Below are 9,312 nucleotides of genomic sequence, written 5' to 3'. Positions count from 1 at the left end.
TTCAGTCCCCTCTTCTGAATGTGGGAGAGAGAACAACATTTATCGTCATCTAAAAGAAATTAAACCTACCAACCCAATAAATTAGAGGATGGTCTTAGGTCTTAGCAAAGAATTCACCAAAAATTTCCTTGAAAGAACAAGCTCTCTGAGGGCGTTTAAAATTGGATCTGATTTACAAAATTTGACTTGCACATAACTATTCAGGAACACACTGACTGCTTAAACTGAGGTACACTGGGACATAACTACCTTTAATCTGTTATAACAAAGGCAGCAATTAAAATTGCTTTTGCTAAGCAACTTTTGAAACAGAAGGTTCAATCTCTTTGCTACACTCCCTTACCCGGAAGACTCTCCCTCTCCCCACATGCTTTTCTCTTCCTAATTAAATGAGGCAACCATTCTGGATTCTTCCTAGAATGCAGTTTCTGACAGGATCACCCTCCTGTCTTAGAGATACTGAAAAGGCTCTGTTAGGGACTTAATTTCATTTCCATCCCTCTTTGTTAATGTAGTCCCTTCTTATTCTCGCTTCTTGGAAGCATTGTTAGGGAGGGATCGATTTGTTGGTTATTAAGAAATGGTCAGTTCCTATGGTATTAGATGTGATATTCCCCAACCACTGTGTCATTTTCATCCCTTGAAAAACTTTGCCCTTTGTGTTGCGTGTCTGTTTGTTTGCTTTATTTAGCCCCTGATGCGAAGTGCCTAATAAGGAATCCTGACGACAGTTCGCTCCATCTCCAGATTGAATTTCTTTATAGATCAGCCTCAGGAATTCATTTCCCAACCGGTTTTAATCAATACAGCTTGACTCAGCTTACGTTGGGAGAAACTAACAAAAACGCACTGATTGGTACTGATTGGGTGTCTCAAAGCACCTTCTTCATAAAGGCTGTCTTTGATGGTGACCCATCAAACTGATTCACGGCCTCTTAGTGGAGTCAGGGCCAGAGCTCTACCCAGGCCCCAAAGCTGTCATTGTCCTGTTTTGTTTGATTCTGTGAAGCTGGAGGCCAGAGAGGCTTTTGCAAAAACAGCATGGTGTGAGGGAAAGATGAGTAGTGGTGTATCAGGTCACCCTCAGAACTTGCTGTTGAGCTTCACTGAGTGGCTGAAACATCCTGAGATTCCATGTCAACATCACAGAATAAGGTGACTGGGACTGTGCGTATCTGAGGTCTCGTTGAGCTCTGAAGAGCTAAGACTCTGTACAGAGACAGAAGGAACTGCTGGATCCCAATCGTCCATCCCACTTTCCGAGCACACACCGAAATGACCACCATCTGGCTAAAGAGATGGAAAACTGTCATTTCTAAATCATGGAAAAAATACTTGCCCTCTGCCAGCAGGATTCCAAACCCAGCTCTCACATTTTCTAGCTATGGGGCCTTGGCTAAATCATATTATCTCTCTCATGCTCTGTTTCCTTATCTTTAAAATGTAGACATGTAATAACACCCTTTATCCATTTGGAGGATGTTGTGATGGTCAAATGGGGTCAGAGATGCAGAAAGCACTTTGGAAAATAAAGCAGAATGCAGACAAGGAACTGTTAATCAGGTGGTCATTGCACTGCTGGAGCACAGAGCCTTGAACATCACCCTGGAGCTTCATAAATCTGGCTTCCTCTTGCTCCCTGCCCTCCCAGCTTCCCCACTGCAGTTGTAGTTCATTCTGGGCCAGAAATCGTGGCTTGTTTGCAAGTTATTTGAGTGCAGAGACTCATCAGTGTGGGCAAGGACTCCATCCTTGGGGAGTGCTGCAGGGATTCAGCCAACTAAGCTCAGCCAGACTGTTCACCCTAGCAGGGCAAGAGTCCTAATACCCACTGGTCAACCAGCCAGTCAGCCATCAACGTGGTGCTTAACACACTGGGAGCACAGGGCTTATGATACTTCATATACAGGATCAACAGTGAAGATGGGCTGACCCTGTGCCTTTTTAGATTAATAGTGGCATTTGTAAGCTAGTGAAATTCTAAATGAGGCATGGTCATGCTTTTTCTCCCTAAAATCCTACTGATTTTTTTTTTTCCTAAGTAGAATATGTGTAAACTCTAGGACCTAGAAATATAATTAATTTCAGTCAGTGCACCTTTTAAATATCTATAATGTCCTGGATTTTTATTCTGAGCCAAGTTTTGTACGGATTACATTACATAAATGATTGAATTTATTCTTAAAAACATTTCTGTGAAGCATGTATTCACTTAGTAACATTTCTTGAATGAATGAATGCATGAACACAGTTAAATAATGAATGTGTGTTGAGTGCACTGTGTTAGTTATTAAAGGTTCAGAAATAAGAAAAATGAATGGCATAGCTGTTATCATTGAACTTATGGTCTAAGTATTATGAGCCTCATTTATAAATAAACAAACTGAAACAAAGAAGATAAATTAACTTGCTCAAGGTCACACAGCAGCAATGTCAAGAGACTGAAGGCAAGTCTGGCTCTTGTCACGATGGAGTAACTAGTACAAACTTACCTACTTCAATCAATGATAAAAATGTATAATACATATGTACATAAAGCAATAGTTTTCAGGCATTGCATATCAAGGAGCATAGTACTGTGATCTTTAGCGAAAGCAAATCACACAAAATAAACCTCATGTTTGGCTGATTCTGTGCTTTAAAACACTTTCCCAACTTCAGCAGAGAGAGGTGGGATCTGCAAGGAGGGGAAGCTGACACATATGTTTGGGGGGTTCCCACTGCGTGTGCACAAGGTGAGACTCCACAAAGTCAAGCAGAGAGCAGCGGCTGTGGGCCAGCACTGCAGAGATCATGGAGAACCTGCAGGTATGGTTCTCCACAGAGTGGAGAGCACCTCAAGAATTCAGATGAGACCTCATAAAGGCCAAGACTGAGGAGTAATAACCAAGTCCTAGAGACAGAATCAATCCCTAGGATACAGACAAAGTGAAAACAAACCAGCCATTAACAACGTAAACAAAAAAAAAAGTCCAAGCCTGGAAAGCTGAGAAAATCTAACAGCAATTTAATAACTCCTCAAGCAGAATTTAACACTCTTTAAAAAAAGACATGATCCAGACTTCCTACAATGCATTTTTTTAAATGTTCAGTGTATATTTAAAAATTGTTAAATATGTGAAGAAGTAGGGAAATTTGATCTGTAATTTACAGAAAAATAAGTCAGTACCTGATCCAGTCACTGGAAGTAGCAAATAAGGACTATAAAACAGTTATTATAAATACATTCAAGGATATAAAGGAAAAGATAGCTATAATAATTAAAAAGAGAAAAATATTTGAATTCTAAAATTGATATTATAATACATAAATAAAATTTATTTAATGACAATATATTAGAGATGGCAGAGGAAGAATCAATAAACTTGAGATAGATCAATAGAAGTGATACAATCTTAATAATTCAGGAGGGAATTTGAAAAAAGGAAAAGAGCCTCAGTAATAAGTGGAGTAATACAAACTGTCTAGTATGTATGTGATTGAAGTTCCCAAAGGAGAGTATAGAGAGAATACATCAGAAAAAATATATCAAGAAATAATGGTCAAAATGTCTCAAATTTGATGAAAATATCAACCTATAGACCTCTAAAGCCCAGTAAACCTAACGCAGGATAAATACAAAGAAACACTGGAATGGAAGAGAACCAACAGTACAGATCTTGACGATGTTAAAAAGATAATAGATCCTGTGACTTAGAGGACATGGATAAATTTCTTTACAAGCATAATTCAACAAAAGTGACATAAGATTTTTACAAATTGAAATTTTTATTCTAAAATATATATAAAAATTCAAAGACCTAGAAAGTAATATTATACAAGAAAACTTGGAAATCTTAAACTATTTGATTTCTGATTTACTGTAAAGCTACAGCAGTCAATACAGTGTAGTATTGGCCTGAGGATATAAAAATAGGTCAACAGTACAGAATTAGATAATCCAGAAAGAAATCTATACATTTGGACATTTGGATAAATTAATTTTCAAAAAATGCATGCCAACAATTTAACAAAGAAAATTTTATGCAGCAAATGGGGGAAAAATCCAATACTTTCCTCATCAAACACAAAAATTATTTCAAGATGAATCATGGACATATAATACTATTGACTAAAGTCAATACTATTAATCTTCTTTAAGAAAAAGAAGAATGCATTCAAACTTCAGTGTGGCTGAGATTTCTTAGAAAAAACACAAAAATAAACCCAAAAGAAAAAAAAATAATAAATCAGACTTTATAAAAATTAAAGAGCTCTAGTCATTAAACAAAAACAAGCCTGTTAAGAAAAGGAAAAGGCAAACCGCCGACTGAGAGACATTATTCACAGTACCTGTATCTGACAAAAGAAGCATGTCCATAATATAAAATAATCCTTGTAAATCAATAACTTTTTAAAAGTTATAAAAACAGACAAAAGACTTGAACAGTTAATTCACCAAAAAAGTATATAAATGGTCAATGAGCTTGAGAAAAAGCTTAACATCCTTAGTCATCAAGTAAAAGCAAATTAAAACCATAATGAAATACCATTACAGATCTACTAGAATGGCTAAAATTTAAACAATAACCCCAAATGTTGGCTAGGATGGAATGCTGCCAGAACCCTCATATACTGCTGGTGGGGAATGGACTGATACAAATGCTTTGGAAAAATGGTTTGGCCATTTCTTAGAAAATTATATATCTCCCCTATGATTTAGCAAATTCATTCACAGATATTTTACCCAAGATAAATGAAAACATATGTCTAGAAAAGACTTATCCAAAATGTTTATGAGAGCTTAATTTAATAACCTCAATCTGCAAACAACCTACAATAGGAGAGTACAGTGTATTATATTAAGATATTAATTCAACAAAATGTGTCTGATCATTCAGTCATGTCCGACTCTTTGAAATCCCAGGGCCTGTAGCCCACCAGGCTGCTCTGTCCATGGAAGTTTTCAGGCAGATATACTGCAGCTGGTTGCCATTTTCTACTCCAGGGATCTTCCTTACACAGGGATTGAATACTCGTTTCTTGTGTCTCCTGCATTGGTAGGTGAATTCTTTACCACTGAGCCACATGGGAAGCCCCCAACAAAATACTAATTAGTAATAAAAGGTATAAAGTGTTGCTATCCACAGCAGCATGAATGAATTTTAAGAATATTCTAGTGAGTGAAAGTTATCATATACAATGGAAAGTATAAAATTCATTTATTCAAGAAAGGCAAAACTAACCTTTGGTGACTGAAATCGGAACACTGGTTGTCTCTAGGGTGGTAAGGATTAAACTTAGAAGGGTTATGGAGAACTTTCTAAGGTGACAGAAATGCTCCTTATTTTTATTGGTGTTTTTGGGTACATCGAAGAGCATTTGTCAAAACTCATTGAACTGTACCTTTAAAAATCTGTTTATTTACTTGTGCATAATTTTTATCTAGTTAAGATAATCCTGTCTGTCTGATTCCAGTGCGCTATTTTCCTGCTATACTATGCTGAATATCAGGCAAAATGTTAAACACTGGAAATTGTACTAACCTGAAATGAGTCAGCACCTTGTAGAGCAAAGAGAATGGATTCCTCCATTAGAAGAGCATAAAGAAGCTGTTTATAAACTGTAAAGGTAACAGAAATATTTTTATTTATTTTTAAAGAACTATTATTATAAACTGTAAAAGCAGTGCTATGTCACAGGGGTTTTGGAAAAAGTGGCCATTTGCATTATCTGTGACTGCATAAACAATTACTAAGACTTCTAAGTGGCTTAAAACAGCACATTTTATTCCCTCTCATTTTCCTGTGGGTCAGGAATTTGCAAGTGACTTAGCTGGGTGATTGTAGCGTTGAGACATCCCATGAGGTGGCAATCAAGTCCTGGAGAGGGTGCAGATATCTGAAGGCTGGAGGGTCCTCCTTCAAGTTTATTCCATGGTGGCTGACTGGCCTCAGATCCTCCCTGGCCCTTGGCAGGAGGCCTTAGCTCTTTGCCAAGTGGGCCTCTCCAGACTGCTGACAGTACATAGGATGTGGCAGTTGGTTTCCCGCAAAGCAAGTGGTTCTGTGATTGAATGGAAGTCCTTATGCCCTGGTGGTTCAGACAGTAAAGAGTCTGCCTGCAATGCAAGAGACGTCTGTTGGATCCCTGGGTTGGGAAGATCCCCTAGAGAAGGGAATGGGAACACACTCCAGTATTCTTGACTGGAGAATTCCATGGACAGAGAAGCCTGGAGGGATACAGTCTATGAGGTCGCAAGAGTCAGACATGGCTGAGCGACTATCACTTTTCCCATATGCCCCAGGCACACTGAAGCCAAACAACATCAAAATGCCGGAGTTTGGAGCAGAGAAAGGTTTACTGCAGGACACTGCAAGGAGACAGGCGGCTCTTGCCGTAAAAACTGAACTCTTTAAAAGCTTTCAGCAAAACGTTATTATAGAAAAGGTGAGAGAGGCGTATGATTAGTTGTTGCAAATTTTGGGTGTCAGATCCTTTGTTCTTGAGGTCAGGTCATGGACAAGTCAGGATGTTCCTGTAAATCTCCACTAAAACCTGTTATTCTCTGTTCTGACAAGAAAGGCAAGGTTCCAAGGCTTGAATTTTTGCCCTCTGAGATCCAAGTCCTGGCTAAGAGGAGTGGATCCCTGCATCACCCCATCACCCCAAGTCCAGCACCCAGCCTTGGTCCTCCTGCCAGCGTGCAAGCTCAGCCGAAGAGGCACATGTCAGCTGGCAGCACCCATATGGCCCGGTCCCCAGACCCTGCCCAGCCATCATCACTTGGGGAGCCAGGCTCATAGGACCCAGCCAACCCTCAGGCTTTTTATTTAAACTGGAGAGAATCATTTGTTCAGGATCAACAGGAACACGTGTTGTAGCAAATACCAATCAGGTTAATCCCCAGCTCACCATAACTCCTCTTCTTTGAGAATAGCCCCAACCACAGAAGCGGACCCAAAGTAATGACGTGCAATGTCTTTGCACCTTTACCCTGACCTCTGGCCACCTCCTAGGGGTAGAGAACTCAGCTAAACTGGACCAAGTTCTGAAACTTGAACAGAGAGGCTGAAGCTGGTTGAAGCTCTTACCTTAATGGCAGTGTCTTCATGTTCCAGCTGCCGAGGACCACAACCCATGGAGACCGCCACTGTCATGAGGACGCAGAGGTGGGGATGGGGGAGAGGTCCCCTGCTCCTTCAAGGGCGCTGGAGCGCTACGGGACACTGCCCCAGCCTGTCCCCAGGCCCCCAGCTCGCCCGCCGGGCTGGAGGGCCCCCGGGGAGGAGGCTGTGACTGATCGCATCTTATCACACTCTCTACCCCGAGGGCCCACTGCCAGGCTGACTGTCGGTGGAGCCTGGACTGATTGTCTCGCGCGGAAGGTCTCGCGGTAACAGCTGCACTAACAGGTCTCAAGTTAATGGCTGCTGCTCGCCCTGCCCCTATTCCAGTTCAAGAGAAAGAGCCCAAGACTCAAGTGGAAGCCGCCGTCCCCTCTTTGCCCTGATGTTGCTTTGCAGTATGCTGTTGGTCATGCAGACCAGGCCTGGTGCAAGCAGGGGAGACTCTGCCTGGTGAGCCCTGCGGGGCAGGCCCCCCTGAGGGTCCCTTGGAGTCCGGCTACCGCAATCGCTTTTTCATCCTTGCTCCAGGACTCTTTAGATGCGCAATTTGGAACACTTTACTCTTTAAAAAACCCCCGTTTCTTAATCTAGGAAATGGAAAGGAATCATTGTATTTACCTCAAGGGGCTAAAGTTGGACTGTATCTTGTACTTACCTCAAGGGTCCTCAGAAGGAAACCTGAAATGGAGTAAGTTTTTGTTACGTTATCTTAAAACACAAATACATTGGTACTGGTCCTGTGGCGTGTCTAGTATTGTAGTGGGGCAGGGCGGCTCTGCCAAGGGTCTGCATGGTGATGGGCCCCGCAGCAGCAGTTCCCCTGGGTCATGCCGAGGGATCTGGTCCCTGGGTTGTGCAGCCTGAGGGCCGGCTGTGTCCTGGGCACCTGGCTCCCCTGATGGTGACGGCTGCGCAGGGTCTGGGGACCTGGCCCTGAAGGTGCTGCCAGCTGAGGTTCACCCCCGGGCCTGGGCACTGGCTGGAAGACACAGACCTGCTGCTGGACGAAGGCTCCAGTGCAGGGTGGCCAGCCTGACTGAGCAGGGACCTTCACCTTCCCAGCCAGGGTCTGGGCCTCGGCGAAAGTCAGTCTTTGGAACTTGGAACGAGATGAGGGGCAAGGATGTTGCTTTGCTTAGCGGATTTGCTAAGTGTTGAAAGCTGCCAAGAGTCATGGAAGATTTGCAAAGACCTATTGGTTTCCCTCTTCCTCACACTCTATACCACCAAACCAAAGTACATCCTATGCCCAAAATACATTTCAAATCCATCTGTGCAACCTGTTTATTAATGATGTGGGCTACAACTGTATCCTCTCAAATGCCTCCCTGTGTCAGCTCCTATCAACCATCCCAATTACTTTTCACATAGCAACTACAGTGGTCTTTTGAAAAGCTGGAATCATATCACCTCTCCCCTGGGAGAAGTGATAAAGTCTGTCTCTTGAAAGCCTTCCTGTGGCTTCTTGTTGCAATTATAATGTGTCTTTGTTCTTAATACACATATGTGTGTGTTAGTCACTCAGTTGTGCCCAACTCTTTGCAATCTCATGGACTGTAGCCCACCACGCTCCGCTGTCCATGGGATTTCCCAGGCAAGAATACCGGAGTGGGTTGCCGTTTCCTCCTCCAGGAGATCTTCCTGACCCAGGATCGAACCCGGGCCTCCTGCATTGCAGGTGGATTCTTCACCGTCTGAGCCACCAGGGAAGCCCTGGCTGCTTTATTAATAGTCCATCAAGGGTCTACTTGGAACTGTATGATCTTGCCTTTTTTACCCCTCACCATCTTCCCTAGGTACTAAACCCTATTGTACTGAGCCTTCTCCCAGCTCTTTAATATTCTAGCTCTCTTCTCCTCAGGATCTTTGCATGAATTGTTCCCTCTGCCTGGAATACCCTTTCCTTTACTCCCTACATGTCCAGTTTCTTCTTGTCTTTCATCTCAGCTTAAATGTCAACTCCACACAGTGGTCTTCCTTGATTCCCAATAGATCTCCTTATTATTTTCTGCTACCATCCCATTTTCTTCTTTCATAGTACTTACCCCAGTTTGTTATTATAAATGTATTTGTATTTTGACATGTTTAACATCTGACTCATCAACTGGAGGTAAGCCCCATAATAACAGGAGTAATATCTGTATTTTGTTCACCAGAGTATAACAGGGCTTTGTCTTGTGCTTAATCCTGGAAGGTCTCAATA

The sequence above is a fragment of the Oryx dammah genome, unplaced genomic scaffold (assembly GCF_014754425.2).
Source record: "Oryx dammah isolate SB20612 unplaced genomic scaffold, SCBI_Odam_1.1 HiC_scaffold_19, whole genome shotgun sequence".
Lineage (NCBI taxonomy): Eukaryota > Metazoa > Chordata > Mammalia > Artiodactyla > Bovidae > Oryx > Oryx dammah.
Note: the sequence above shows the minus strand (reverse complement) of the source record.